Below are 6,038 nucleotides of genomic sequence, written 5' to 3'. Positions count from 1 at the left end.
TTACCGGAGGGCCCAGGCATAGCCACGTGGCCAACAATATGGATTCCATTTTAAGCTCACGGTCTAGAGGCCTAGAATAATTAACGTGTCCTGACCAAAAAAGTGAGCATAACCAAGCCATCCCATAACCAGAATACAAATTGATGGGGAAGTCATTATCTTGCAATAAACTGCATCAGGAGTTTTATGCAAAGGATATCAGAGAGAGGCAAACCTCCTTAGCAAGACACATGATAATACTTGCTACATAAAATGAATTTTTATCAATAACCAATGCAGAACTTTTAAATATTTAGTAACAAGGGAGGGTTCTGTTAAACAGAAATAGCCACCTCGAGCATGCTGGTGGGGGCAAGAATAGGGCAGAACTCAGAGGGACAGATCCCAGTGAGAAATCCCAGGAGCAGAGAACTGGAAATACCAGAATCCCACAGCTTATCGCTTTCATAGTTGTTTCAGTTTCTAGTGTGTTGGACAGTCTGAATGGCACAGGACACAAGCACTGTTGCCGCTGTAATTTTCTCCAGCTTCAGCCTTCACCTACACACCAGGGGACCTCTCTCCCACCTCATAAAAACTCGCCGGGCAGATTCCATGTGAGCCTGTGAATTTGAGGTATTAATAGTCCAGTTCAGCTTAGTCCTATTTAACACTCCATCTCATCTCATTCAAAAATTTCCTCAGAAAACCGCTTATTTACTGAAAATACAGAGGAACATGTTAAATGCTCACCTTGGAGATACAATCAGCAAAATCCAGACTCGGGAAATAATATAAAACACATGATGCAACTTCTTAAAAAAATAAATTCCAGGGTCAGGGGGAAGCAGTGATGGAAGAAGAAACTTTAGATTAAAAGAGATTTAAAATATATATCAACCAATCATGAGTGGCCCTTGCTTGGATCTTTATTCAAATAAACTGTTAAAAAAAAGTTATTACATTTCTGAGACAGGTGGAAGTTTGAGCCTTGACTGTATATTATTTAAAGAAACCATTAAGTTTCTTTAAGTGTGACAACAGCATTCTGGTTCGTTTTTATTGTTGTTGTTGTTGTTTTGTGTTTTTTATTTTGATCTTGTTGTTAGAGAAGTTGTGGGTTTACAGAATAATCATGCATAAAATATAGGATTCCCATATACTTCCCTATTATTAACACCTTGCATTGGCATGGCACATTTGTTATAATTGATGAAAGCACATTTTTATAATTGTGCTATTAACTATAGTCTGTAGTTTAACTTAGGGTTCACTGTGTTGTACAGTTTCATGGCTTTTAAAAACTTTTTTTATAATATATATACAATCTAAAATTTTTTAATATTAATATTTAGTACTAATATGAACATTAAAAATATCCTTATCTTTTAAAAACAACTTCATTGTGGTAACATATATATGTAACATAAAAGTTGCCATTCTAACCATTTTTAAGTGTACAATTCAGTGGCATCAATCACATTCATAATATTGCACAACTACCACCACCATAAATATCCTTATCTTTTAGGGATTTGTTTCAAAATAATACAAGAAGGGAGAAATTGATGAGGATCTAGATGAAGCAAGATTGGCTGTGAGTTGATAATTGTGGTGCAGTCAGACTGATTCTGTGGTGGCCAGTTTCCAAGAGTGCAAAAGCAGGAGCCGCCAAGCGGTGCTAAGACTTAGGCATCGCTCCTGCCCCCTGCTAGTCAAAGGGAGTCACAGGCCAGGACAGGTTCCATGAGGTGGGGAGGGCTTGTTCCCCAGAGGCATCCTTCATTGGGGCCACCTTTGGAGTCCCATCCTCTGCCAACAGGGCGTCCTGCCTCCACTGCTCCAAGCTGCACCCTCCCCTCAATTCCCCAGTCTGTCTGCCCACATAGAGGCCACAGTGGACATGCTCAAACCCATGTGTAGGTCCACCTCCACTGCCATCCAGCCCAATCTCATTAATGTGGCCCACGAGGCCCTCAAGGTCTGGCCATTTCCTACCCCTCTGGCCTCATCCCTGCACACGGCACCCTCTCCCCTGAGCTCTGCCTGTTTCAGCCCCTCCCATGCCCTGGCCTTGTCCTTCCAAGTTTTCATGCAGGCTGTTTCTGCAGCCAGCTCCCACTCCCCACTCTGCTCCCACTCCCCACCCTAGCCCACCTTTCTCCCTGGCTATTAGTCCTTCAAGTCTTGATTTGGATGTTACCTGTTGTAGGAAGCCTCCCTTCAGGTAGACACAGTGCTGGGCCACCTAGATCCCCTTCTAGGAAGGACTTGCCACACAGTTTCAGCAGGCAGCCTGCAGCTCTCTGCTCTTCCACATCCAGTGACAGAGCAACGTAGGGGGAGGAAGAGGACCTGGCCATTCAGACTGGCATGGACCCTCCGACAGGCCATCCTCTCTCCAGAATCACCTGGTTGGCCAAGGCTATGTTGGGCCTGCATCTCGGTTTGCTTTCTTCACCTGCCCAATCCTACCTTCTTCCTTTCACAAGCATTGATCCCTACTAAATATCTTGCAACCCCCAATCCCATTTCAGAATCTTCTTCCTGAGAACCCAACCTACGATACCTTCCTATTTACCTCTGCCCCCAACTCTGGGCAGCTGCCCCCTTGAGTTGATGTGCTTTCCTAGGCCCACTGTGCATTGTAATTGTCTATGTGAGAGTCTGCATCTCCTGCTCAACCATAAGCTGTAAGCTCCATTTGCAAGGTGTGTGTTTATCTTGCTCACCCTCATATACTTTACTCAGAACCTAGTTCAATTCCTGGCTTAGAACTGACATTCAATTAACAAACAAAATAAATAGTGAATAAGTACCCCCTTTATTGAGACTTTCCGAGATTTGGCCTGAGAAGTCATTGTTGATGAAACGACAGCACCATTTCAGAGTCACAGGAAGTTTTAGAGAACCTATTTTTTTTTTTTTTAAATGATTGGCTTATTAAGAGAAATATGGTAAGATGAGATATGCAATGAGTGTAGCCATTCTTTGAATCTATTAATAGATAATTTGTTACCTGAACAAGACATTCAGGGATGCCTTCCCACAGATATGTTCAAAGGAAGATTTTTTTAAACACTCATAAAAGCTGAATACTGAATGGAAACTGATGTTCCCTGGGGCATGGAGGACTGAGAGGTGGTGTGTACGTAGAAACCTTCCAGCAATTACGTCCTTTAATAGCCAAGGCCTCTCTCAGGCCCTGTTAGGCCCATTTTCCATAAGTAATCTGCAGCCAAAAGAGGCTGCCTGGATTCCCTTCATCAGGTGGCTGTGAGATGATCAGAAAACAGAAGAAAAACCTCTTTCTCCCTCTCTCCACACTTGGCAATCTCTTCCCTACACTAACCCTCCCCCATCAAGCAGATTTGCCAAATCTCTACAGAGCAAAATTAATACAAACAGTAACACCTAACATTTACTCAGTTCTCAATGCATTCCAGGCCTCTGCTAGGAACTTGATGTGGCTTATCTGAGTAAACCCTCCCACAACCCTGAGACAAATATCCCCAAATAGATGAGGAAGCTGAAACTCAGAGATTAAGTTGCCCAAAGCATGGGGGAACAACAAAGTCAGGGTTTCAGTACAGATCTCTCTGACCTCAGAGCCCATCCTCTGAGTCACAGGTGATGTCCCTTTAGGAACAGGTTGCTGTCAGGATCCCCACCGAGGCTGCCCTCGGGGGTGAGAGGAAGAGGCGGGGAGGCGGGGACGGGGAGGCTGCAGTGGGGTTTGTGCTCTGCTGTGTCGGCAGACACCCACCTGCTGAGGGCACAGTGAGCCTGCCGCCCGTGACCTTCTGAAATGTGCTGAAAGCATCCTCTGGGAGTAAAAGCAGCTGGCTGAGAGCAGCAGAGAGCTGGCAAATACAGCGGAAAAGAGCACAGACCCCGGCGTTGAAGTTCCGTTCCAACACGGGCCCAGCCCATTGCTGGCTGGGTACCGGGGGGCCTCATTGCCTTAACTGTAGATGGGGGTGGTTTTGTCCCTAAACTCACAGAGCCGGGAGGCTTCAGTCAAATAGGAAATACGTGTAAAGAGCACAATAAATGCTAGCTCCCTTCTCCTCAGCGCCTAGTCAATTGGCAGCGCCAAGGAAAATATAGCAGTGAGAAACCAACGATGACTGAGGCAAATCTCTGGCCAGGCCTGCAGGGACTCTGGCAAAGAGAGGGAGATTTTACTCTTATCGTCCCCACACTTTCCCTTTCCTAGTTTTAAAGTTATATGCTCTATGTCTATCCTTTTAGTGGTTACCCTGGCTATTTTAACACGCATATTTCACAGGGTCCACGGGTAATCAGAATTGTTTCCTTCCACTCAAACGATTCAAGGACCTTAGAATTAATCAATTACATTCAGCGCCCCCCCCTCAATTTATATGTTGCTTTTGTCCAATATTTAGGTTCTGTTTCTTTCTTAACATCACACATTAGCTGTCATTAGTATTATTATTACTGTTTTTGTACAAGCAATGTGTTTGGACTTATCCACATATTTTGCATTCTTTTTGCTCACCTTTTTTTCTGTAGTCAAATATAGTTTATAATAGCTTTATTGAAATATAATTTATATATCATAAAATTTGCCCTTTCAAAATGTAAAATTCAATGGTTTTTAGTACTTTCACAGAGTTGTGAGACCATCACCACAATCAATTTTCAAACATTTTCATCATCTCAAAAAGAAACCCAGTAGTCACTAGTAGTCCCTCCTCATTTCCTCCTTCCCACAGTCTCTGGCAACTGCTAATCTTTCTGTCTCTATGGACTTGCCTATTCTGGACATCTTATGTAAATGGAATCATATAATAAATGGTTTTTGTGACTGGCTTCTTTTACTTAGTAGGTTTTCAAGGTTCATTCTTATGGTAGTGTGTATCAGTACTTCATTCCTTTTTTATTGCCAAATGATATTCCACATTTTGTTTATCCATTCATCAGTTGAGGGACATTTGGGTTGTTTCCACTTTTTGGCTATTACAAGTAATAGTCATGCTATTATTTGCTATGACATTCTTGTACAAGTTTCTGAGGTGACAAATATCCCCAAATAGACAAGGAAGCTGCAATTCAGAGAGACTGAGTGTGAGTGTAGGGACTTGGGCAGGTGTGTGTGAAGGTGTGGGGTGGGGGTGGGGAGTGAGTCCAGCCTGGGCAGGGAGGCAGTGGGGTTGGCAGGCAAGGGCTTGTCAGCCTCTTCAGACTCGAGGATTCAACCTGAAGGCGATGAGTGCTACAGGCAGACTTTACCTGTGCTGTGAGATGGGGAGGTGATGTGGGAATGAACCTGTCCTGCACAGTCCAGGGATGCTGGGGGAGTGATGAATTTCACCAACCCAGGCCCTTCTTGTGATGGAACTGCCCACTATGAGCATAGCACGGTGGTTGGCAGACACACAGCAGGCACTCAGTATAAATGTATTTAGTGAATCAATGAATGAACGAATCCACACAAAAGTGAACTGTGCGATCCCAGAGTCTGCCTAGATTTGGGAACTGCCGCTGAAGCATTTCCTTCTCCAAAGGCAAAGGGACATTAGAGTATGTAGAGTCTGTTTTTCAAATCAATTCTCTTGACAACCCGGCTGTCCAGCAGAACACTCCACAGTGATTCAAATGTTCCAGACCTGCACTTTCCAAGGTCGTAGGCACTACTAGTCAGCACGTGGCTACTGATCACACGAAATATTGCTAATGTGCTAGAGGCACTGAATTTTAAATTTGATTTAATTTCGATTAATTTTAATTTAAATACCCACATGCGGCTAGTGTATTTAAATTGAACAATAAAGCACAACTACCACTACGTTTATTTATAGATGCACTTTTCAAAGCTCTTTCCCCTCTCTTGATTCTCACAGACAGCAGGCGCCATTAATCTCATTTTACAGATAGGGAAATCGAGGCTCAGAGAGGAGCCCAGGTAGTGACCAAGCAAGGCCCAGACCTGTACTCCTGAACAGTCCAAGGAGGGTGACGTTCTTGCCCTCCAATGATCAGAGGATGACTGAGGTCCAAATCATATCTCTCCTAATTAATATGAATGCATAAGG

This window comes from Choloepus didactylus, chromosome 6, assembly GCF_015220235.1.
Source record: "Choloepus didactylus isolate mChoDid1 chromosome 6, mChoDid1.pri, whole genome shotgun sequence".
Classification (NCBI taxonomy): Eukaryota; Metazoa; Chordata; class Mammalia; order Pilosa; family Megalonychidae; genus Choloepus; species Choloepus didactylus.
The sequence above is the reverse complement of the archived record's forward strand: the minus strand, read 5'-3'. Positions refer to the sequence as shown.